Here is a 25998-nt window from a genome sequence, read left to right on the forward strand (position 1 = left end):
TTTGACTTGGCAAGCAGCAGGTTCCCGCAGCTCCTGCATCCTTCGTAAACCTGGGAGGCTGTCCTTCAGTCCAGCATGGGGCAGGCAGCTTTTGGAGCATTTCATCAAATCCAGTCTTAAATGGAACTTCAAGCCTCCTGCTGCTGGTGTTGCTTTAATAAAATGAAATAAGATACGTGACTCTTTTCCCTTTTCTCATGCCCTACAGATATTATTCTTTTGCTTCCATATGGAATGAAAATGGAAATCATCTGTATTTTTCTTTATAAACTGCTGGAATGCATATAAAATCACTCTTGGGAAACACTTTTTGCAATTGAATAAATTTCTGAGAAAAGCTGGAGGAGTTCTCTTGCATTACCTGTTGCAAAAGTTCCACACAAGGGGAAAAGGCAAATCCAAATTCTTATCTGTTAGAGGAAGAACTATTTGCTAGTCTTGTAGTTAACTTTCTAACCTCTCTCACCAAAAATAATTTTTCTTTTTACCTTCTTGGTAAGTTTTAATACAACCAGTGTTTGCTACAGCTCTTACAACATTATTTTTAGCTAGAGAATTCCTTTCCCTTGACCCACCAGGTGTTGCACAGGTATCGAGACACCGCTTGGTGCTCGCCTCCTAGTGCTGCACTCACCAGTTGGTGATGAGCTGTTTAGCTCCATGCAGGTACTGAAGTAAAAGTCAATGCTTGTGCCACACCACGATAGTCACTGAACAGAGTCTCACTAAGATTTTTTTTTTCTTTCACTCAGAAACCTCTTTTCTCCCACCTGCTGCTACTTCGCTGCCTCCTCAGAAGAAATGTCTGCTCTTGCTGGTACTTAATGAGGATAAATCTTGTATCCTGTGCAGCGCGCCAGCCCTGTTGATGACTAACGATTTAGATTGTGGTTTTGTTTTTTGGGTTTTTTTACCTTATTAGATTAAGATTCTGCTTAAGGCTGAGAGCACAGAGCAGCTTGCTGATGTTGAAAAGAGGAGGTCTGATGTTTTTTGGATGTGCACTTTACCCTCATCCTGCCTGCAGCAGCCATAGTGCTGCCTGGATCCTTTGCAGAGCTAATTTGACTCACTGAAAGGGCAGAAAAATACCTCTTTTTCCCCTCTTCCTTCCAGGTCAGCTTTAATTAAACAATTTGTTTAATTGGAAGAAGGGAGAGGATGGGCAATACCCTTTCACCATATCGTGTGGGTCTGCAGCGAGTTACATTTTTAAAGAAGCGAGGAGCAGTGGGGAAGCAGGATAGTATGGGAAAGGAAAGTTTTATAGGTTATGAAACCAATTTTCCAAGTGTTATGATATTTAAAGTAGGTTAGGCTAAATCTCCAAACTTTCCCTCCTTGTGCGTAGGCAGTGATGAAGTCACGTGGTCAAACACGGTGTGTTCTGATCCTCCTGTCCCACTGAGCATGTGGGACAGGTTGGGGAAATACATCCACGGCATTGGGGAGCCGCCAGCACGGTGACGGTGTCCTGCCAGCGCCCACAGCCTGCTCTGTGCCCCCAACCCGACTTTGTTTACTAGCCGAGTTTGCTGGAAAATTGTGCTTACCTTTATCCCATCATTTGCCAAATAAGAAGTGGGTAAGGGCATTATTCTGCTGACTGCTTGTTGTATTATTTTGCACCATTCGTAGAAGGAAGGCAGCTGCTGTTTAAATATAATAGGGATTTTTCTTCCATTGTATCATAAACAGGATTTTTTGGGAAATCTCAATGATAAACCCAGCTCTTGGCTCATCTGGAAAAGATGCACAGAATATTTTTAGAGACTAAAGGTATATTCAGTGCAAGTGTGCACACATAGAAGATACTACTAATACTCCTTACTTGCATATAATTTGCTCATGTATAATTGTTTGTGTTGATAAATTAATCATATGTTGGAAAACATCAAGAGCAGACTTGACATTCATGCGATAAAGATCTTTGACAGATATTTTACATTTTCCTTGAGCATTTTCATGTGTAAATATTTCAAAATTAATGAGTCAGGGTTCAACGGCTCGGCTGTCGTTTTTAATTTTCATGCAGTTTTTCCAAACTCATGAATCCATTTGGTGGTGTAACGGTGTATTCAGGCTTGATTCTTTTGCTCATTTTATTTTTGTAATTGGGCTTTTAGGTGTCTACCTCCAGAAAACGTGATGCAACACAAAAGCCTGGGTTGGTGCCTTCCACCATGCTCCCGTGAGACCTTTCGCCGGCAGTGACGGCATCAGCCCAGGAGATGCTTCACATCTGCCTGGTGGCTCTGGGCATCGCTGCTTCCCTGTGGATCTTTCCAGCTGGCTCCAAGCCAGATGTTACAGTGATGCTTAGAGTAACTCTGCTGGGGAAGACCTTTACAATTTAGATGTAAAAGTTGACTGGATTGAGAAGACAAGTAAGAGAACAGTCCTCTCTCTCTTCCTAGTCCTCTACTTGGGGCTGTGGTTTCCCACCCCCAACCAGGCTCATTCTGGCCCTCTTATTCCCATATCCCAAGCAGCAGAGGACCAAAAGGAGGAACAGCTCAGGCTTTGGTGCCCCACGAGCACGTCTGTGCTTTCCCCTGCCCAGCCTCCCAACACAGCACTGCCACCGTGCCTGGGTCCCTGGCCGTGCCGCAGCCTGCTGCTCGCTGTCAGAAGTGGCATGGCAGAAGATTGTTGGTGGCTGATTGGAAATGGCAGGGAATTGCTGCCAGGTTTATGGCTCCTTTTGGGAAGCAGAAGCTCTTGGTGCCAGAGACTCTGTGGGCTCTCACTGGCCTCCTGCAACATATCCATGGATTTTGCATGCTGCCATTAGAATTGGGCAGCAGGTGGTGAATTAAAGGATTCATCTGCCAAGAAGAAGGAAAAGATTTATTTTTTTTCTTTTTCCTATTGCTTTGTGGCTAGTGAGGAAAGATGATGTGTCAGGTGCTAAAGCCACTACTGTTGCCTTGGAGGCTCTTGTCCTGCTTCTGTTACTGCCCTTACTGTCTCTCTTGTTGCCTTGTTCCTGCTGCTTGTACAGCAGAGTCTTGTGCTTTCCTAGGGAATTGTCTAACACATGTCTGGGGGTGGAGAGCTGACAGTATTTTGGAATTGACTAAAAGGCAACAAAGGCTGTAGCCTTCTCCTCTTGTTTCTCTTTGTGGTTTTTTTTTTTTGGTTTTTTTTTGGGTTTTGTTTTTTTTTTTTGTGTGCTTTATTTTGCCTTCTATTCCCCCCCCCCCCCCCCCCCCTTTTTTTTTTCCTTCCTTTTCCCCCATATGTCTCCTCTGGTTGTTTTTGTTGTCACTAGACTGTCTCACACTGTCCCCAGCCAAATTCATGTTCTCTTAAGATTTATCCCTCCAGACACAATAACGCAACTGAAAAAGGCTTCCTTATAATTTTCCTTTCCATCTGAACTAATTTCTAAATACCAGTATCAATGCTGATGCTAATTTAACAAATTCTATATTTTCACTCCCTTTTCAATGTACGTTTCTGAAACGTTCTCCAATATACTAAGCAAACATTCCTTTCCCTTCTTCTTCTCTATTGAGACTGATGGTTACATTTCTGAATTCCTTCTTGTCAAAGTATCTTCAGTTAAGTAAGAAGACTTTTTTTTTTTTTTTTTAAGAACAGCTGTCCAATTGTTTTGGTTGGTGATAGCTATAATTATATTCTATGGTCACAGTTACAAGCAAGCATAATTAGATTTCCAGCTTCATGGTATAAGTTCATCACCATAGAAATGAGGTAAGGCTTCCTATGTGTAGGATGTTGGGACGCTGATTAAAGTAGTATTTTATTAAGTATTTAAATGTGGTAATTCCTGTCCTGTTGTAAAAGCTGGTGCACATATTTATCTTACAGAGTCAGACATTACACATGTTTGTGGTGGCATACTCTCCGGCACTCTTCTGGGACCTTTTTAATTGCTAGTGATCATTTTGGATTGGGATTTTAGGCTTTGCATGAATTGATGTCTTCCTCCCATCATCTTCCACAGGAAATTAGCTCTGATGATTAGCTGATTGAAGTCCATAGAAGAAAAAAAAAAAAAATATCTGTAGGGCTGGGGTAGAGGGGTGCAAAATGACAGGGACTGACATTTCCTTTGTACTGCACAAGCTCAGCTTTCTCCCCTTGTGTAAAGCAAGTCTGGACTTGACAAAGCCTTGTAGGCATCAAGAGCATAATGCAGAATTAAATCAAGCCTTCCAATAATCCAGCAGTTCTGGGATTGATTTGGATTTGAATATCAAAACCCCAGTGATATTCAGATGAAGGATTCAGCCCTTTCTGTCTATGGACAGCAATCAAAAATACTTGGTCAAGTTTTTTAAAATCAAAAAGCCACAACTTTGTGAGGATACTTCATTTTTCTACAGCTCCGTTCTAAATGTGCTATTGCACCACTCAGCCTTTGCTTTGTTTCCAACTCTGTTAACATAACCTGAGATTAAGATAGCCCTCGAAACACCAGGGGAAACTTTCCTAGTCTCACTCCAATGCAAAGACAGACAAAATATCTCTAACTTAAAAAACAGATAGCCTGAAAAGAGGTAATATATATATACGGTGTATAGTTTATTGCAGATTTTTTCGTGTTTTAGTGACTGCAGTTTTCAGACTGTTATGAGAGCATAAAGTGACCCCTGAGAAGGAAAAGAGATTGGTTTCTGTGGTGGGGTGAAATTCCACCTTTTTTTGCATTGGTTTTACCAAAGTTGTAGCCCTCTCTGTTGCTGCGTGGTGGCAACACGAGGAACCTGAAGCCCTGTCTCCAGGAGGTGCTCCAAGCAGGGGAGGCTGGGGTCTCCTTCTCCTCTTGCAGTGGTGTAGTTTCTTACCTATTCCTGGTACAAATCTTCAGAGCTTTAGCATGCTGGTGGTGGTGAAATTAATGGTTAATGGCAAGTTGTGTGCTTGCAGGATTTGTAAAGCCCTGGAGCATAATTGGCCAGATTGTTAATTTTAACAATACATAGTGATCTCTTGACATAAATGTACCTTCCACTGAAAGGATCAATGAAAGTAAAACCCCTTTGAGCCTAATTGTAATCTGTTACACCCAGAGGAAATAAAAAAAAATTAATAAAATTGGCATTATGTGAATCCCTGTGAATCTGTGCCTCCATACTTGAGCCTGCCTCAGCATTGCTTCCTTGCTTTATGGACTGGTAGATGCCAAGATGTGTAGGGATAACAGCAGGAACCATTCCCCCTTTCCCTTGCTCCAAACTACCAAGGGCTGTGGGGGCCAAGTGTGCCACCTGTGAATAAAAACTGGTATTGGGTTAGCGAGGTTACTGGGAAAAGGGTCCTAAGTGTGGGTTAGCAGATCTGGTCTCCAGCTGATAAGTATGCGTACAGCCGTGGTCTCTAGTGGATAACTGGAAATGCTGACCCGTATCTCCCCTTGCGATGCCTGCAAAATTATTATAATGATGTGATAGCCACTGTTAGGAAACCACAACAGCTGCTCTTAATGGAGATCCCAGGAGATCAGTGTGTGACAACAACAGTGTTATGGAGAAACTGGTCACATTACTTTTTGTTGATGGGTACTTAAGGTTAAAAATATCGACTATACCTCTGACAAGATAATTTTACTCTTTTTAAAAGGACTTTTTTGATAAAGAATTTCATCTTTCTAAATGACGATGTGATGTGACACGGCACAGACTGGAGATCGGCTCCCATGGCAGTGCCCTCAGGCAGGTCCCCTCAGGGGACAGACCCCTGCAGCCGGCAGTGCCTGGTGGTGGAATTCTGCGGCAGCAGGCAAGCAGCTGGCTTGCTCGTACAGCGTCTGCGCAAATTTTGGTGAGTGTTGCAATCAGGGAAAGGGGGGTTGTGTGCACAGGTGGGAACTTGCATCTGTCAGGTTTATGGTCCCTGGTAAGAGAAAGGTGGTGGCCCATGGGCTGGTGCGCCCGTGTGGGGAAATGAGAGGGCGCTGCCCTCCAAGGGTGGCAAGTGAGCATCAGAAAGATGTTGTTTTACCACAAACGTCCTGCTTAAGCATTAAAATAATCACAAGTAGCTCTGTAACAGAAACTTCACACTGTTTTTCTGTTGAAGTTTCAATATTTCAATTTTTTGTGGACATTTCAAATACCTTTCTCAGGGTGTCCCCCTGGGTTCACCGGGCTGGCACCAGGGTGTCCCTCCTGGCTGGCACTTGTGGCTGACAGGCAAAGCTGGGAGCCAGCCCCAGCCGTCCTGCCTCGGGAGGGAAAACTACTATTTCCCCCCATTCTCTGTGCCCATATCCCTGACTACTGCTTGTTGCAGTATGAGCGGTCTTGCCAATATATTAAATGCATTTATGCATTACAAAAATATAAATATAGAACATATAAAAATGCATTATTAATAAATGCATTATGCAATGATTTGTAAAGCCTGTCTTTTTTTTTACCTGCCCGAATTTGTGCCAAGCACTACCTGTGGGGAAAAAAAAAAGTCACCAAAACCCCAACAAACTTTCTCTTTTTCATAAGGACAACAATTTGATTTTACTTAAGGCTACACTGAAACTGGAAACATGTTACTGACATTACTAGCTGAGGACACAATTTGGCCTTCAACAAAGCTTTGAAATTTTCAGGAAAAAATAATGGAATTATTTCTCTTTTCCTAGGGAGCACAGAGCTCTGCAGTATTACAAGCAACTACACAAAAAAAAAAATAAAAAAAAATCTGTTAATTAGAAAATGATGTTTTGGTTCAAGAGTTTTGAGTGGTCTGCAAAACCCAGCAGCTATGCTAAGCCCACCCCGCTTGCTGAGGATGGTGTTTATCCTCAAGGCTCAGAAGTTTTCATAAAACCTAAAAAATGCACGAGTCATGCTGACCAAGGAAAGAGGACATATGGCAAGTTCTGTGGAAAAATTTCACATGCTGTAGGCTTATGCTTTTAAACCAGTTTCTAGGACGATTTTTATTGTGGTTTATTATTGCGGGTGGAAAGAGGAAAAAGGTCTTTTAAGCTTCTCAGCTGCAGACCTGTGATGGGGGGCTATCCAGAAAAGCTCGCTCATCCAGACACGGTGGTGGTGTGGGAAGAATAAGCCAAAGAATTGTCCCACCGCAGGAAGCCCAGATAGCATTTGTAGTAAATATTCACTACTTTGTCCTGATTAAATATACTATTCTTCTTAATGTCATTTTATATAAAACCAATAAGCTGGAGTCAGCCCTATTTTAAATTAATCCAACTGCAGAGGCAAAGTGAAACAAAGTTTTGTGTAATCATTTGACCAAATATAAAAGGTATAAAAAGGACTTTGGCCACTTCCTTGGTATAAGAAGGATTATCATCAAGGAATATAACTCCCTGAGAAGTCGTTTTTGATTGATAAGAGGCGCTTGCAATTTGGTGTGCTGGTGTGGCAGAATTGAAGAGCATGATAGACTGTAAGGAACAGATTGTTGTGCCGTTTGTTGGCAGTTCTGAAAAACTGAAAAAACATTTCAGAAACGAACATTTTTAAGCACATTCTTTGTCTCCGGTCCATCAGCACTTCTTTTGATCTGACATGAAATTTTGAATTCAGATTTTTCTTGTGAGTATTTTTAAAAAGAAAAAGTGAGCTGTTTGATGTGAACAAACTTATTTTTTACTGTTTTTTTTGATACGGATGATTGAACAGAGTGTTTGAGCTTTTCAGCTTGCTTCGTTAAAATGGGTTCTCTGCTCCATTGCTTTGTGAAGGAAAAAAGTGAAGTCAAAGTGAAAGTGATATATTGGTGCTTCATAGCAAGTGTTTGTGGAGGATTAAGTTCTTCTGTGCTGGCTGGTTTGTTTGTTCGGTTTTTTTTTTTAAAGGAAAAGTAAACAAACAATCTTAGATTTTTGACCTGCATGAAGGTTGTTAAACAGTGTCATGTTAGAATACATAGAAAGTATCAAACTGAGGTAAGATGGAAAAAGGTGACCGCTGATGAAAGTGAATGACCACATTAAGGGCTGAGGATGCTGGGGGAATCCCCTCGCGAGGGTTCGGTTTGGTGGTCCACTCGGTGCTTAGGAACCAGGGAGTTCAAGGTTTGCTCCTAAACTGCTTTGGGACAGCAGCCTTTTACCAGTGGGCGGAACTACAATGACCATGTTTGTGTATGCGTAACAAATCAACTTATTTGTAGTGCTTTGGTTTTAGTTATGCTTTTAAAAAAATTAAACAAGAACTAAAAAAAAGCTTAATTTTCTTGGTTTAACAAACATTTACCTATGGATGTCCTGACTCTCAGCTAGCCTGCCCAGGTTAGCTGGCCCAGTGTGTGTACTAGGAGCAAAGGTACTTCAGAGCTAGAAGGGTACACAATATACTGTTAGTGACAGCAATTCACCAAAGTATCTACAACCTTTTGGAAACAGATTTTCTATAGCTTGTAAGACACAAAATACCTTCCTACATGGCATGGTGAGGAGGGCATGATGACAACTACTTTGCGTGACTTGCCTGTTTTGCTCATGCCTGTACCACTTGTGACTTATTAAGAGATGGTAAGTCATCCTGCTCTGCAGGACCATTAATTACCTCTTTGGAGTGCTGCACTGCTACGTAAGCCAGCTTAAATACCAACAGCTGTATGACTCTGTCACAGAGCCTGCCATGGAAGCAAAAATAGTCAGATTTAACCACAAGTTAACAGAAGTTGTGTTAAAAAAAATAAAAAAGGAAAAAAAAAAAGAAAAAAAAGGGAATTTGGTTGAAACTTTAAGTCTAAGTGGTCTTAATTTCACTTGACACATCCATCTGGATAGACTGGAATCGCAGCTGTGGATTTCACTGCATCTGTCCACATCGCTCTGGCTCCTCAAGGAATTCTGTCAAGAGGGGAAAGTCAGCACTCAGAATGTCTGCTCACTAGAGGAGGAATTGAAGTGTTTGTGATAGTCCTGTCCCAAGGATGCTCGCATTGCACCAGCACACCTGCGTATATATGTATTATATACACACACACACACAAACTCACACTCTCTTTGTATATATTTAAATATATATGTATTTTGAAACTTACTTTAGTTCATTTATCCCTGTTAAAAATACACCGGTTTTGGTAATGTAATTTCAAATAGGCGAATTAGAACTGTGCGTTTCCTTCACAGTACTCGGTGTCAGCTGGAAAGGGATGCAAGTCGTCTGCTATGTCAGTGTTACCGGTAGTACGTCATTTCTTCAGAGGGTTTGTGATTTCAGGGGAAGCTGGGGTTGAGAGAGAGGAGGGATCTTTTAGGGGGATTCTAGGGACAATCATGTGCAACTTTTTTTAGGAAAGAGGGGAAAAAATCCTTTCTTTTAATGTACCTGCAGTTACTTAATCATTGTAATGTATTGTTTTAAAACAGTATGTAATTCCTGCGCTGAAGGCTGTTTTTTCTCAACTATGTTCTGTGACATTTAATTTAAAAACAATTTGATTTTAATTATTACAGATGTTTAAAGTATTTCCCTTGTAACTTTGAGAACAGATACAAGAAAATGAAGTTAAGTGCTGCTATTGCATTTTCCATTTGGTTGAAACTTTGCCCTGTGCATTACTCCTGCGGGAGCACACTAAATGGAGTGCAATTTTAATTTCATTCAATGTGATAGACAGTTGGTTCCTTGGATACTTCTCGGTCTGCAGTATCTTTTGTTTTACCGGTTGGAACTACTGCATTGCTGGGAATAGTGCATTTCATTTGAACTCTACAATAGAAAAATCAGACTTGAGGTCAAAACCACTACTGACAAAATGATTCTTCTCTCAAACTCTGTTGTCTGTAATGAATCTTCTTTCTCCCGCAGCGTTTTAAACACAGGTTCAAAAACCTCTGTGCGCTGGAAGGTGAGAAATCCCCCTACCTGGCTTCTGTGGTGGTGGCCTCAATTCCAAAGGTGACTCTGTCTTGGCAGGAACAGGTTTGTCTGTCCTCCTCAGACAGCTGCTAGGAAAACCATCAAGTTATGTGGTTGCAGGTAGGTTTTGAATTTCAATTTTTTTAGTTGAATGAGTATATTGTTGCACTTGGAAGAAATGCTGGTAGTTACAGCATTTATTACCTTCATTCTTCCGAGGTGGTGCATATCCTTTGTGAAATGGCTTCTGTCTCCAACTACCTTTGTGTGCTGTAACAGCTCAGATGAGGAGGTGCTGGATCGATGCTGTACCATTGCATGAGCAGAGCACTTTCAGGAGTCAATATTATCATTGTGTAGTAATGGAAAAGTTCTTAAAAATTCAATAGGAAACCTTTAAGAAAGGTTATTTTGTAACCATCCTTTTAATTGAGCAGATTATTTTATCTTTTCTGTGGAACTCTTCCAAAGATCTTGTAAAAGGAATGAATTTTGCATAAAATCCTTTAAGGCCTTGATTAATGCTTTTATCCCAGTGGAACTTCATTGTCTTCAGTGGAGTTATGCGTATTTATGTGGTGATGATAGGGATAACCTCTTCAGGAATCCTTCATTTCAATAGAAGGTGATTAGTTACCTCGCCGTTAAATTCTGCAGGGCTAGGGCTTTTCGTTAAGGTGTGGGGAGAGGGCATTAGTAACTCTACCTCACACTCGTGGTAGTAAGACACGATGCTCTGGAGAATATCAAACAAGTTCTGCACATCTTCCCTGCCTCAGAAAAGGAGAGCTTCCTCCGTCTGGCTGATCGTGACCCCTCAGGTACCTGCTTGGGCCATCAGTGAAAAGGATGGGCTGATGTGCCTGGATAGACAGACAGGCAGGTGTTGGCACTTGGCCTTGAAATACAGATATTTTATTTCCAGTTTGCATAGAGATTCACTGGATGCAATCTGAAAGTATTTTGGGTGATGCCTCTTCGGCGTGCTGCATGCCAGAGGTATAATTAGCTGTCTTAGGTTTCAATGTGAGCGAAGGGCAGCCTCGGGGGGGGGGGGGGGGGGGGGGGCGGGCGAGGCTGTGCAGCTCGACAAGGCTCCCACGCTGTGTCCCTCTGGCAGGGCAGCGCGGGAGAGGTTGCTGCATTGCGATGTGCTGTTCTGACTCAGGTCTGGTTCTGATCAGTCTCTGACATCTCGTGTGTGCATGAGCCATTTTCCCTGTAAAGTGTAATTTAGTGAGCAGAAAGCAGTGGGAGTGAAGGGAGAAAATGGGCTGGAAAGCTGGTTGCATCTCAGTAGCTTCTATGTAGGACTGCTGAATGAAAAACTGGCAAGATCTGTGCTTTTAAAGCATCTCCGTGAACTCTCTTCCCTGTGCCTTAACCTCCCTGGAGTCACCACAAGCTGGGCAAAGTGGCGAATCCTATTGCACTGAGTGGTGCTATTCTGGGTCGTGGTAGAGAGAAGGTGATGATGGTGTGCACCCCCTGGCTATCCTGGGAGCTGCCTGCTGCCTGGCATTTTTAAACAGTTACATGATGAAGACCTCTCCTTTCTTCCCACGGCCTTCCTTTTATCCTTACATATTGGAAAGGCTGTCTCTTGGACATTGCTCTGTGTCCTGCTCACCACCAGCAACCAAGGTACGCTGCTGGGGTGGGGAAGGGAAAGCAGTGTGCTGAAAAGGACATTTATTCTGGGACGTTTGCACCCCCAAGGGAAGACACTAAAGGAAGGACAAATGGCAGAACTGCTGTGGGCTGGGTGTTGCAGTCATTATTAATGACAGCGGGTACGCTGCTGTTAGGAATCCACAAACCAGCATGCTTCTCGCTGAGAAACAGCACTTGAGATGGAGGCAATTGAGTATGGAAGCATCACTTAATACTGATGCCTGGGGCAAGATGACCTTTAAAGAAGGACTTCTGAAGCCTGAACCCAGGCTCTTGCTACTGTAAACATCTCCCAATGCTTTATTGCAAGGACTAATCGCAGCATGATAACATGCTGTGAATGTAAATCTTTGTGAAATCATTCAAAAATAAAATGATTTGTTCTAGTGTGGGAACCGAGGGAAAAACTGACAAGAATAATAAGACATTTAGAAACCATGGCCTTATAGGAAAAATGAAACGAGATTGGGGTTTGTTAGCTAGTAGCTCCTTAGCGGTTCCTGTTATAGACATACAGAGGATATCAAGATGCAATGTTCAATCTTTCTCTCCACCTATGAGAGGGAGAAATTAGCTGAATCTAAGTTTGTATGGTAGAAAGTAGTACACTTGGATTTAGTTCTGTAGTAGGAAAAAAACCTTTCTACCTGTTAGTCTGGTGAATCACTGAAAAAGGCTACATGGGGAGCATTTGGAGGATTCTTCGCTGAAAAAATTCAGGGCCAGGTTGGACAGATATTTTCTGTGTGTACTAGATGCTCTCTCAGAGCAGGGGGGTGGCTTGGGTCATGCTTGAGGGCTTTTCCATTTCTTTGAGTCTTTATTTGCTATCTTCTGTACCAGCTGAAGCGGTTAAATCATACTTATTTGACAGCTGTGGCTTTTACCTTCCATAGCACTTAGGCAGAAGATGGAAAAGGCTGTGTAGGAAGTCTTTCAGAGAAGACACATTAAATGAATCCAAACCATAAAACCTGAATAATCAACCAGAGATTCAAGATCAAACTTCTCCATCTGAACTGCTGTTTTGTTTGGGATACACTATTACCAGATAAAACCTTATTTACGACATTTTTCTCCCTAAGTCAAAAGCTAGGGTCTGCGTAGCACTTTTTTTTCCCCTCCGCCAGAATTTAGATGAAATTTGGATGACTGCTAGGGTCTTTCTCTGTAACCAGCTAACTGTGCTGTCTGACTTGTTTGCCAGATGATGAAAAAGAGGCAGATTGTGTGCTTAAATGCATCCGTTAAAATAAAGGATAGAAAGAGAGAGAGGGGACATTATCTGGGCTCTCAAGAAGAAGAGAAAGTAAGGTACAAACCTTCAGGTGCCTGTTGGTTTTGAAAAGTGAGTGCCTCATGTTCCTGGCAGCTACAGCTTGATGATGAGTTGCATCTAAGGTGCCGCTGGCAAGGCTTGCTTGGAAAGATGATCCCTGTGGATCAGATGCTTCACACGTTCAGTATTGTGCAGATCTCTGGAACGTGGAGTCAGGCACGTGGGAGGGCATGTCAACCTGTGCATCGCTAGCAGTGGCAGGAGGGGTGGGAGAGCAGGTACAGGGGGAATGGTGCAAATAAGGCTGTAATAGGTCCAGACAGAGGCTTCAGGTAACCCAGCAGAGTTTGGATAAAAACTAAACGAGGAAAATTGCCAGTTCTCTGGAAGAAAAATAACATTTTGAAGAGGCAGACTGTCTGCTGCTGGATTACAGCCTGACATGAATAAGTTGCAAGCTGAGATAAATCTGCCTAGGACTATCAAAAAAGGAGATGTACAACATGCGCAAGGTATGATTAACTATCGAGTACGATCCATGACAGTCCTGGTTGTGTAAGTACTGCAGCAGCGAGAAGGGCATCCTACTTTTTCTGTCAGTCCGGTTACAGGGAGCAAAATATTAGCAAATGTTTGGTTAGTACTTTGGCCTCTTTACATGTTAAACAGTACGAGGGTTTCCTACAGTGAGAGCAGCAAGGCAATACTTGCTCAGGAATTGTGGCTTTTTTCCGTAGTATTGATAACAGCAAGAGGAAATAGCTCATGCCTTGGTTCAAAATGCCTCTGCCCTGACAGGGCCAGCTTAAAGAGATGAACCTTTAGAGCCACACAGAATGCTCATACTGTTTGTGTAAAACATGACAATTTATTGTAGTGAGTGCCGTTCAGCATAGGCACCTGGGAAATTATTTGAGTGGAAGTGAAGATTTCCACAGGTTTGTAATGAAAAGCAAATGGATTCACATAAACAGCCTGCAGAAAAGAGAAGTCTTCTGCTCGGAGCATATATGCCTGGAAAACGTCATGGCCTGTTCCTTGCTGCAGTGTGGATTATGGTAGAAGAAGACTCTTGGGAACTGGTGCTGCAAAATAGTGCTGGAACAAATTAGTGGAGTAGAAAAGGTGTCAACTCCCTTCTTAAGGGAAGCTGAGCTGTTTTCCAACCTGAAATACATTTTTGCCCAGACAGGATGCCTTCTAGACTGGGTGAACCATGGCCAGCTCTGTAAGCGTTCTATTTAAAGAAAGAATCACCCAGTTTGATATCAGTACAGAAAGACCCAAATCCCACAACACAGAAAAACTGCGAGCAGGTCTTGCATGCCCTTGGCAGGGGAGCCAGAAGACGGTTTAATTTCATTGCTCTGCAAAAGTCTCTCTTGTTTACTACCCCTTTTAAGTACCCAAATCAGTGTATTGAACAGGAGCTGCAGTTGCTGTGGGCAGTCAAATGAAGTAATTTTCTTTGCTGGGAATACCAGCAGCTCTGATAAAGGACAGCAGGGCAAATCCAAGGTGAGGATCAAAGGTGGTGGACTAGGAATCATATGACGTCAGGAAAGTACAGCAGGATAAGTGGAGGGGTGCAAATTGCCAAGTTATTACTGAAAACATTACACAGAAGTTCAAATGTTGGGCAAATAAATCTCTATCTAGAAAATCTGATCATTGTGTAACCTTGCTTGCAGAGAATGAAAGGAATCTGAAATAATATAGACTCAGTGCCTTACAAGGGATATAAATTTGCTGCTGCCAGTCTTTGCAAGGCTTGCCAGGCTGCTTCTGGTGCGGTAATCGGCTGCATCAGTCTCTAGACAGAGCAACTACATCTTGGTACCAGCAGCCTGGGGGTGTTTTTTTTGTATTGAATGCAGTAGTTAGAGCTGAAGAAGGACAAAGACTATAATTTAGTGTGTGGAAGATTATACTAATTTATTTTTCTGTTAATTTATGGCAAAACAGAGCATCTTCATCTTTTGTCATCCTGATGCCTACAAGTCTCAGGTTATGTATTGCTTTTTGTGCACTCATTTCCCTTTTGCTGACCCTCTGTGGTTTGCAAAGTACTGCCTGCAGCAAACATTAAGAATTTAAACTCCTCTTGTACTAGAAGAATGGTATCTCAGCTGCAGTGGATGAAAAAGCACCTGGCTTAATGGATTCTCAGGGTTTTGGAGTCACTCCAGTATTGGTACGGTTAACCTTCAGTGAAGTAGCAATCACTTCATTTTACACAGGTGCAGGTGAGATGCATGTACTTGCCTCTCAGTAGCTGACGTAGGGGGCTAGCAGCCTGGGCAGAACTGGTGTTAAATTATCCAAGCGGCTGAGTGCCTTACCATGTTTATCCCATGCTTTACAAGTCCAGTGTTTCACAAATCTCCTTCAGTCTGGTTCATGAGCTGAACCTAGGATAACAGAATAATCCAAATATAGTCTCTTACCAACCTTCCCAGCACATTACATGTAGTACTGGAGAAAGCAGTCAGGACTGACACAGTCCTCTTTCTTTGTCATGTGGCTGTCCTGAGTCATGCTAGCAGTCAGGGGCTGTAGGTGCTACTGTAACCTGTCTTAATGTTCTCATCCTGAAATAAGACTTGCCATATGTTGTCTTTCCTTAAAATATCAACCATTCATAAATGTGAGGCTTGTTTTTTCTCGGCTTGCTACTGCCCACAATATCCAGTGATGGCTGAGAAGCTATTCCTATCTATAGCCCTTCTGAGAACTGTTGTCTTTATTTTAGGCAAAACTTTGCAGCATGAGCATGTTAAGTTCACACACTAAGGCAGGATACTGATTTTTTCTCTGCCCTACACTCTGTTGAGTAAAACTTTATATCCAGGAGAGCTTAGCTGTATAGAATCTCTTGTGATAATTTCACCACAAGCCTCTAACCCATCAAGCTGTAAGAACAAATTTTTGACTTTGCAACGCAGAGTCCTATTTCCTCTCTGTAAAATGGTTTTGCAAATGTTTGTGATGCTGAATCCCTGGACAAGACCCATGGTGTTCCCTGGGAGAGTGGAGGAATTCTCTGAGAAGCAAGGATTTATCTGGGCAGCCATGTAAGAAACGGGTTTAACTGGAGCTGTCTAAAATCTGGGATTGTTTTGTGGTGGGGGCTATGGGATTCAGGTTAGAAATAAAAAAAATCCGGTTTGTTGTAGCTAGGTGACAGGACTGTGACTGTGTGCACACCGGCACCGAAGTCATTAACAGACTGTTATCCACAGGGATATGGGCTGGTTTGGGACACTGAGCCCATTTGAGACTTGATGTTTGACAGAACTCCTAGGCATCTTTGCAGCAGAGTATCTGGCTGATATTTGATGACCTATCTGGTGCAGGAGCTCTCCATGTGGAAGTTTCAGCCTGTCCTGAAGGTTTTCCCCAGGCAGCTTTTCCCATGCTTGGACCGGTTCCTTTGCTCAAATGCACCCGTGGCCGTGCTGCGAAGCTGGCCCTGGGGCACCCAGGCAGTCCCGCCTGCAGCACACATCACGTTGTGCAGAGATAGGATGTCTGAAAACAGTCAGTAGAAAGTACTCCTACAGCTGCATGAGTGGTAAGATGGTTGGGGGGTGTTTTGTGTGCAATTTGAGATAATAGCGATGGATCGTGCATGTGCTTGGAGTGGTCATGCAGGGCCGTGGGCCAGCTGGGTACGAGGGATCGGCAGGGCCGCGGCTGGGGAGGGTCTCACCAGAGCCAGGTCACTGCAGGGACCCTTGCAACAGCCTCCCACCGCTGTGTGAACGGTGACCGAACCACCCCTTGGGCAGATGTAATCCCCCAGATGGGTGTTACCCTGTGCCAAGATCCCAGTAGAAAACTAGTTTTTATTTTTAACAAACACCCTGTGAGTGTCTGAGCAACAGGTTATTTTTGTAAGTCTCCTTAAGTTCCTCGAATTCAAATCAAGTCTGCAGTTGACAGGTTTGGGATTCCACCTCCCCCCCGCCCTGTCTGGAAGGGAATTATGAGTGTAGATTCCAGAGAGGTTGCTCTGAATTTGCTTAAAGGAGATAATAACCTGCTTTCCACCAGCTTCAAAGTAGTAGTGAATTGTTTTAAACTCCAGGTGGTGAGTAATTAAGGAACAACATTGCACGTGTGTAGAAACAGTCTCAGGCAAAAGGAGACATAATAGTCACTGTTTGTTCATGCAAATGCTTGCTTAAGTATTCATACACAGGTGGCTTGAGGAAAAGCGTGAAGAATACAGATCCACTTCGTAAGCAGGATTATTGTGTTCACTGTTGACAAGATAGACGTGACCGATGAGATAAAAGTGGAATTCCCATAGCTCCAAGGAATTTTGCATCTAGACTCTAAGGTATGGGGTTTACTGTTTTCATGATGAACCCTTCCTATATTAATTTATTGCAATAATATCTTTTCCCAATTACTAAATACATCTCTGTCCGCTTGTAAGGTCTTCTACATCTTCCTTGTGCTCTCAGAGTTTAACAAAACTCTGCATCATTTTAACTAAAGGTCTGGCATTCAAGTGAGTGCAGTTTAGTGTATGTTCTTATTTCAGTTTAAATCTGATTTCTATTTGTCCCAGATAATGCATTTTAAAATTATAGATATAATTAATGTTTAGTAGCTAATGGGTCTAAAGATGACAGAATTAGTCCTTACAATGGAGCTTGGCAAAGGTGTTGTAAGCAGCAACGTGGGAAGTTAGCTGCCCAAGTTTTAGGTGGAAAAAGCCCGGAGAACATACAGTCCCGTGCTGCTGCTCTTCCCATCGGATTCACTGCCTGTGCAGCAAAAGAGGGGCCTTGATGTTTTTGGCTTGGCTAACCTGAGTGCACAAGGACAGGAGAGACTTTCAGGGGTGGCTTGGACTGTGGTTTAATTTTCAAAGCTCCTCAAATGGGCCACATTGTCTTCAGCCAGAGTGAGCGAAGACTTTCAGTGGGGGCAGAAGGTGAAGGCACGGCTGGGCTGGGAGCTGTAAAGCCTGTTTGTGCCTTCCCTTACCCCTTTCCTTCAAGTAGTCAGTTATTATGACGCTTGCAGTGATGTTCACATAATAATACCTGTCTCCAAACCAAACCCTTAACCAAACTCTGGGTAACAAAGGCAGTTGAACTAAATTGCAAATTTGGATTAAAGTATTTTTAGAATGTTTTTCTATGTGAGTTGTTTGTAGACAGAGTCCCAGCATTTCTGCACAGCAATTGTAATGCAGAAGTGCACCGGAATATATAGGGAGAATCTTATCTGGTTTTTTTAATCTTTTTTTAGTGCTTTTTTAACAATATCAAATCACTGCTTATGATGTGAACTTAATTCTTATTTGCATAATTCTATGAGGAAGGATTTTCTCCCTAATAGGAAAATCTAACTTTTGAAACAGGGAGAGAACAAATCAAAAATAAAAACTGAAACAGCTCCACAGAGGTTTACGTGTAAGAAATGGATATATTGTTTAATTCCTGAATTTGTTGGGTAGGCATCCTTTTAACAGAAGGCATGCACATTTTCAACCAGATCAATTTTTTGACAGGAAATCATTGCCTTCACAGAAATAAAATATTTTCACAAGCATTATGGCTGCATCAGAGTTCGTAGTTGTCCAAGACAGAAAGTCCTTTCTTATCTGTTAAAAATAGCACCTTATCAAAGAAGCCAGAAACATCAACACCTGCTTCTGCCATTCTTTCATCCTGAGGTTGGGATCCAAGACCTACTGCAAGGGCTACCTTTTTCCCGAGAAGGGGTTGCCCTTCTCTGGGCAGTGCCACTGCAGGGTTTGCTGGCACTGGAAGCCTCACGTTGAGCCCTCAGACCAGCCAGGCACTGACTCAGGGGTGAGCCAGAAATGGTCACACGTGTCAAGCTGTCTTCTCACATGGGACATATTAGTTGCAATTTTTCAAACACAAGAATTTGTGAATGCTATTTCTTTTTCCAATAATTCCTCAGAGATTTGCATCCTGTAATATAACCTAAACAGCATGCAGTGAAATTGTCTGTGTATAAAACACAAGGAGAAAGGAAAAGAAGTATTGTAATTCTGAAATGTAGTTTTGCCTCTTCTAAAATCTTTTTCATCCCTATGATGTGGAATCCCAAACCTCTCTCCTTTTTTAACCATCCACAGGGAGCTTAAAAATATGAGGGAAAAGGATTTCAAAATAGGACAAGAGTAGCATTGCTCAGACCGAATGCCCATCTAGCAGGGTATCCTGCTTCCAGTAGAGATCAGTCCGGGATGCCTTGGAACGAGTCTGTGAGCTGGGCCAGTATATAACAACAGCCCGTTGGTATATGGTCCCAGCCCCACTTTGGCTTGAGTTTCAAAATGATTTCTATTCCTTACATGCTCTACTATCTCTGCTCTGGTACCTGGAGAAGGAACGCATCCCCAGACCCACTAATGCTGTTTGACATAGTCCATTAGGACTTGAAATTCAAGATTTCTATATCTTTTTCTTTCAGTTGAAGTGATTTTTTAATATTTCTTTTTTTTGAAGGGGAGATAATGTCTGTCTTTAAATACATCTGTTTTCTTTACTCCCTAAAATTTTTTCTCAGAAATTCTGCACTGCCCTGGGGATGGTTTGTGTGAAACAGAGGGTGACTCAGTTTACACTTTTCTATTATCTATATTCTAAATATAAATATAAAGATACATATACACACACATATATAAAATAGATGTATTTTATATATTGATATATTTCTATTATCTATATATAAATATATATATAGATATATTCCCATTATCTATATTATCTGTAGTCTTCCCTATGATATGAGCTTAAGAGGCTGTCTTAAAGATGCTCCCTGGGAATAGGCAGTCAATGAACGTGTGTGTGTGAAACAGAAAGAGAAACTTTGTGGGCTGTCTTGATGTTTAGGACAGTTTGTGTAGGTAAAGGAAGGCCTGAAAGGAGTGACCAAACGAGACACCTATTTACCATGGTAACTCTTGAAATGAATAAAGGACTGGCATGAGTGGGGTCAACAGCCAGGTGAAGGTTCAGAGGAGGACTTTGAGGTGATTGGTGAATATTTTGAAGTAGGGTATCCAGGGTAAAAGTGCCCTTAAATATGCCAGCAGCTGCTGGTGGATTCAGTGTGTTGCCTCTCTGGTATTGTCTTAGATGCTGAGGTGCAATTTGGGTCTTCAGTTTGTCTGCATGTGAACCTGGCAGTGCCTTCATTTATTGCCTGCAGCCCTGGGCAGAAGAGTCCCCTAGGCTTTGTCTTCATTATATTATGACAGTCCTATTTATTTATTTTATTTTAAAAAATCATTAATGTTTGCAAAGTGCTTGGGAGATGACATAAATGCTGGGTGAAGTGCTATGACCTGGAAGGTGAGAGGCAAGCCAGAGCGCTGTTGAAGGTGTGTAAATGCTGAGCACTGCTGTGTGTGACAGGGGTCCTACATAAGTGGCGTGATTTAGTCACAGCAGCGTTAAACAGTTGCATGCTGAGGTACCTTTGCAGGTTTTCGTGTAGCTCAACAAAAGCATCCTGGGGAGGTGGGTGCCCAAGACCCTTCTAACTCCATCAGTGAAAGACTGCACAATGCTGAACTGTCTATTTGGGACTTTGTCCAAAATGTGGAATTCCCACTGCTGGCAATGCAAATCCCATGGGCTATCCCATGGGAAGGGATGTGCGTGCTTTCTTATTGATGGTAACTTCATGGTTCATTGGGGGTTAACGGCAGCTGGAAACACCATAACGTGTGCTTTGCAGTTGGGCTTGATGCATTGTCTAGTGAAACACACCGGTGACCTTCTAAGGCTGTGGCTGTGTCATCTTCCAATTATGTTGACAGTAGAGGCCGTTGCTGCCAAATAAGCAACGTGCTCATTTTCCATATGTTGCCTCTTGCTCCGATTTGGTGACTCGGTGGCTGCATTTAGTCTGCCTAAGCCCACTGCAGCCCACATGAGCCAGATCAGCAGAACCCTGGGGTCTGAAATGCTCTCAGTAAACCTGGCCCATTTCACCGAAACAAGGTTAAGAAGCAGCTCAACAAGATAAGGACCCTAATGCCCCTTTCTTGATGATCTTTACTTTCTCCCTTTTCACTTTCTTGGGTTTTTTTGGTGTGTGTTTTTTTTGTTGTTGTTTTTTTTTTTGACCATGATTAAGAAAGATCAAGATGAATCTACTCTTTCTTTTAAAGCTTATTTATTTACTCTCAATAGAAAATGCACATAGGACCAGAGGAGGTTTTTGATCTTTTGAATGAAATGGCTATTTTTTTCTCCCTTGTTAATTTTTCATGTCCACATCAAAAGTTCTGAAAGCAATATTGCAGCTGTTGAAATGCATCAATGTGGCAGCAGCTTTTTCTGCTTGATGCAACAGTTGCTTTTCCTTCATTACTTTTATAAAGAATTTTGGTAAATAACAATTATAAACTCATTAGTCTCATTACTCTAAATGGAGCAGATAAATGGATGTTTCTTCTGACAAGGATGCATGTAGCAAATGACTGATGGAGTTTAGAAGAGGTTTTGGTTGAAATATTTCATAGTAATTAGGCTACTCAAGAAAATAATTTACTCAGTTTTATTGACAGGAAATTGGAAGCTTCCATTCTACTAATCTATTGTGTAATACACTTAGAAATGTTGGTGGTCAGATTTTGCTTCCAGTGTTTTGTCTGAGCATCTATGATTATATTGCACAGTAATGAGCTTAATGGCAACCGTTGAAAGAGATGACCTTTTGCAGGCCAGACGGAGTAAGCAGAACGGTTTACTAGTCTGGGTCTCTTAACTCTTGCAAAATTAGCAGAAAACATATCATGCAACTAGCATGAGTAATGGGATGCATAAAAAAGTAGCGGGGAGGAAGGATTCTTGTGGAATGTGAATCTGTCTTGTCTTGAACATGGCTGGATTTTAATGTCTTTGGATAGGCCCAAAGGAGAGTCTTCTCATATTTTGATAACTCTGCATCCTTTTAAAACACACCACAACAACACCTCTGGGAAGTGTAAAGCCATGTCTAGTCATAGACTAGACAGGCAGTAAACAGGAGTCATAAAGGATTCCACAAACCATCTAGCCGGTGGAGCCAAGTGACAAGGAGGGAAAACATTTTGTGAGGGGAGACCAGCAGAAAGCCTACTGGAACTAACCGGCACAGGGCATGGCCAGCAGCAGGCTTAGCCAAGGCGGTCAGGAGGGGCTGGGGCCTCCCGGTAGCATCACCGTGTGTGGCATATACAGTCTGTTACCAGATACCATGGGGGTGTCTCTGCAGGTCCCGTATCCACAGGGATTGACCTTGTCTGTGAGGCTGAGCCTTTTGATTGATGATTTGGTTGATTTCAAACAGAACTATTTATATAGGTTTTGCATGGATTGAACACTTCACCTTCAGAAACAGACTGTCTTGGATCTACATGCAGACATGCAGCTGATGGTTTCAAAGAGCTGTTACTTCAATACATATAAAAACCCTGTCATAAACTAGTGGGATTGCTGGAAATGGTCTATACTGGGAATGAAGAACAGGAAACAGGTGCAGTTGCATGTATTAAGACAAGGAATTTTCTGATCCATTAACTTTCTTTGATGGGTGCATGTGAAGGTAGATGTCTCTTGTACGTTCTACTTGCCACATTTGGACTTTGGAATGGTATGGAAGGTGGAATCTGGATGTGGCCTGAAAGTCTACCAGCTTGGTGTTTTACCCCACGGTTGACAGTCCAAGAGCCATCCAGCCATCCCGCAGTCTGACTCCATCCACTCACACTGGGATGGATGTGTGGATGACCCAGGCAGCCCTTTTGCTTCCTTTGCTGAGGCTGTTGTACTTTTCTGTAGGACAGCGTAGGACTAGGGCTGTGCGATGGGCAACAATGTGCTCTGTCTGTGAAGTGATTGAAAAGTTGAAAGTGTGGGTAGATTTTAGTAAATTCGGGAAAATGAGTATAAATAATTTATTGTATCTAGAATAAAGGACTAGTTTTATTCCTGCCAAATCGTTGTGTTCTGAAGGAGAAAGAGAGAGGAGAGAGGGTCCTTTCGTCCACGGGAGACGACCCAGGGCAGGATGGTGGGTGCTGGCCTCTGCAGCTGAGGCCCGTGAGCAAGCGCTGTGCAGAAGGTCCAAAATTCAGCCCCTGGGGGCAGAGGGCATGGAGGGAGCTGCGTGCTGGTCTCTGGAAGTAGATGGTGATGCTTAAAACTGATGGCTGAATAATAGAGCCAAGTCCATGCCAAGCTTGGCGTTTCTGCTCGCAAGCGTTCATGGAGCAAGAAGGCAGCGTAAACTCAAGCTGCAGGCACAATCTGAATGGCATGTATTAGCACATGCTGCTGAAGGCACAGTCAAAGGTCTGCAAACTGATGCTAATTGTTCTTAAATGACTCTGTGGATTAGTTTTGCACATCTGTGTTTTTACATGATGGTGTCACGCAAGATCCCTTTACCATAACATAAATAGACAACAACTCTTTTCTTAATGTTGGCCATTGCTGAACTTCTTCACGAGCATATGTGCTTGTTTAAGGGCACTGGGTTTGCTCTAGTCCTTCCTGTCTTCCCTCTTCAGAGACAGCAGCAGCAGCTGTGGGACTGCTTGTTTACACGCACTGTCTCTTGACACGGAACAGATATTTTTCAACCTTTTACCAAAGTAATCGAAAGGTCCCCAAAGCCTTAATGGAGTCTGAAAACTCAGATGAATGACTTCAAAGTGTGACTTAAAGATTGCTGATGTTTCTCCCTGAATTAGTTACTGAACAATGTTAAATGCTCTTAGGAAAAAAACCCACCTGACTCTGCTGTAACATGGAAACAGACTACGCTTCTTTCAGTCTGAGAAACTGCAAATTTTTGGGCACTGGGGAATGAGCTGTAAATGAGGAAAAAACGAGGTATTTTTAATTCAAAATTATAAATGTTTTCATACTTTCATCTTTCTGATTACAGTATTTTAGATTAGATATTTGGTTTTTTTGTCAATTTTTATGCACTTCTCTTTAATAGTATTAGGGACAAAAAAATCAGGACTTTCCAAATGTGTGAGTTACAGAGGGTCTGTTTGCCTGCGATTAAACTGGATTCAGCTAATGACTGATCAATGTGCTTTGCAGGATGCTTGGAGGCACTGTAGCCTTGATGTGAGCGAAGGGTGCCTGGCAGTGGGAGGTGGGTGCCAGCAGTTCTTCAGCCTCCAGCTCCTGAATCCCCTTTGCTACCCTCCCTGCCCTGGGCAGGTGAAGGTCGTGCTCCCCAGACCCCCACAGCTCCCAGTACCGCTGGCACTGGGAATGCCACTGGATGGCAGCATCTTCCCATGCAATTCTGCAGAGAGGCGAGGGAGACGATCATTAAAGGGAAAAACGGTTAAAAAATATAAAATAAAATTGAGTGGTGAAGGAAGAAGAAACCATGTTGGAGGTTGCCACTTTGAAGACCAGCATGCATCTTTGCTTCAGTGTAACTTATGCAAATCTCTTTTGCAGTATTTGCCTCTTTTCTTTTAATTCCCGTGCAGATAGGATAAATAAATTGAAATGAGGAAATCAAAAGCAGGGTCTGACTTTATTTATTTATTTATTTTTCCCAATGCTTTCCTAATTAGGGGATCTCTTCTAAAGTTGGATGCTGGCTCCTGTTTCTGAGAAGATGAGCAGTATTTGTGGGTTTTTTATGTTCTTTTAACCATTGCAGGCAATGCTTTTTTGGCTGTTTTGGCTTGTGCTTCAGAAGGCAAGCTGACTTGCTTGCCTTGTGTTTGGCCCAGACACTTCCATGCATGAACCTTTAACACAAGCAGCTTAGTTCATTGCCATCAGCTCTTGGGCTTACCTTGTGAATGCCATGATACCTTCTCTCCCACTCTTGGCACGTATGGTGGGCACCACAGCCCTCTTCTTTCTCTCTCTGCCCTTTGGGAACAAACATCTCCAACATGTCCTTCTTCCAGCATCCCCTTGGATATACTGCAGGCTATTGCTTAAGACAACTTAAACCCCTCATTTAGGGTCTGCAGGAGGTGATCCATGGCAGCAGTTCCTCCAATGTCTGCTCCGTTGTCTGCTCCGCTGTCTGATCCCTGGTTTGCCTTCCAGGGTCGACCCAGCTGTTTCTGCCCAGCTGTGTCCAGCTTTTCTGTAAGCTCCCGTCAGGCTGTGCGTGGGAAGGCAGCACACGAGACGGGGGAGAGCTCAAGCTAGTAAGCTTAGTGAAGGATGGGCAAAATTGGTTGTCATAAACCCTGCAGTGTGATATTCCACTGAAGATTTATGAAGAGAAATAAATTTAATCTGTTCTCATCAGTTAATGATTTGAACTGATTAGATAGGGGGATGTGTGCTTATATGTGTAGATAGATATCTATGTACATGTAGCGAAAAACCAATGGATCACATATGCTGACCCAGACAATGGGAAAATAGGTAGCCTCAGAAGGGATTCACAGAATCTCAAGGTTTGGAGTTATTCTATAATAATATTTATGGATTGATTGATTTTCTTGTAGATGGGAAGATGTAATTTGGTCCAGTCCAGCATGGAGGGGGAAAAGGCAACGCTCAGGCAGATCAGCTGTGCTGGCCACGACCTGAGGTGGAAACAGCTGTGGCTGATCAGGAGTAAGTGTTTCGGGATACATAATCTCTCGCCTAGATACAAGCAAACTTCTCAGATGCTTGAGCAAAACTCTCTTGCTTCTCTTTGGAGAGCTGGAGCTCATGGTTTGTTTCAGTATTGCAGAAAAACTTCCTATATTGTTTTAAGGCTTGCTGTTTTGTTGTTTTTCTTGCTTTGTCTCCCCTCACCCCTCACCACAACCTTCCTATGCTTGAAAATACTTGGTGTTAGATAATGTGGTTTCATCTGGGAAAAGTTAGTCGTTCAGAGGGATGGCTCTGTTCAGTCATTCAAGGGGAATTGGAAGGCTGGAGAGGGGAGATGAATTGTGCTTCCCTTGTAACATTTTTCATTTGATTTTATTAATTGTCTGTGTTGTTGTGAGTTAGCTTTGCCTCGCCAATCTCTGATACCACAAGTGTACACAACTGATAGGTGGCTGCCAAGCATTCTCTCCTTCCTCATCTCAGAAATGCTGTTTCTTCATCATGGATGATGATGGAGGAGGATGAAACCAACCTTAATCTTAAATAAAGCTCTGCACATATTGCTGGTTTCCAGGTTATGCTGTTCTGTCTGGTGTGGAAAGTATTGCTGGCGTTATTGCTGAGCACTCAAGACTGT

This window comes from Falco naumanni, chromosome 3, assembly GCF_017639655.2.
Source record: "Falco naumanni isolate bFalNau1 chromosome 3, bFalNau1.pat, whole genome shotgun sequence".
In the NCBI taxonomy this organism is placed as follows: domain Eukaryota; kingdom Metazoa; phylum Chordata; class Aves; order Falconiformes; family Falconidae; genus Falco; species Falco naumanni.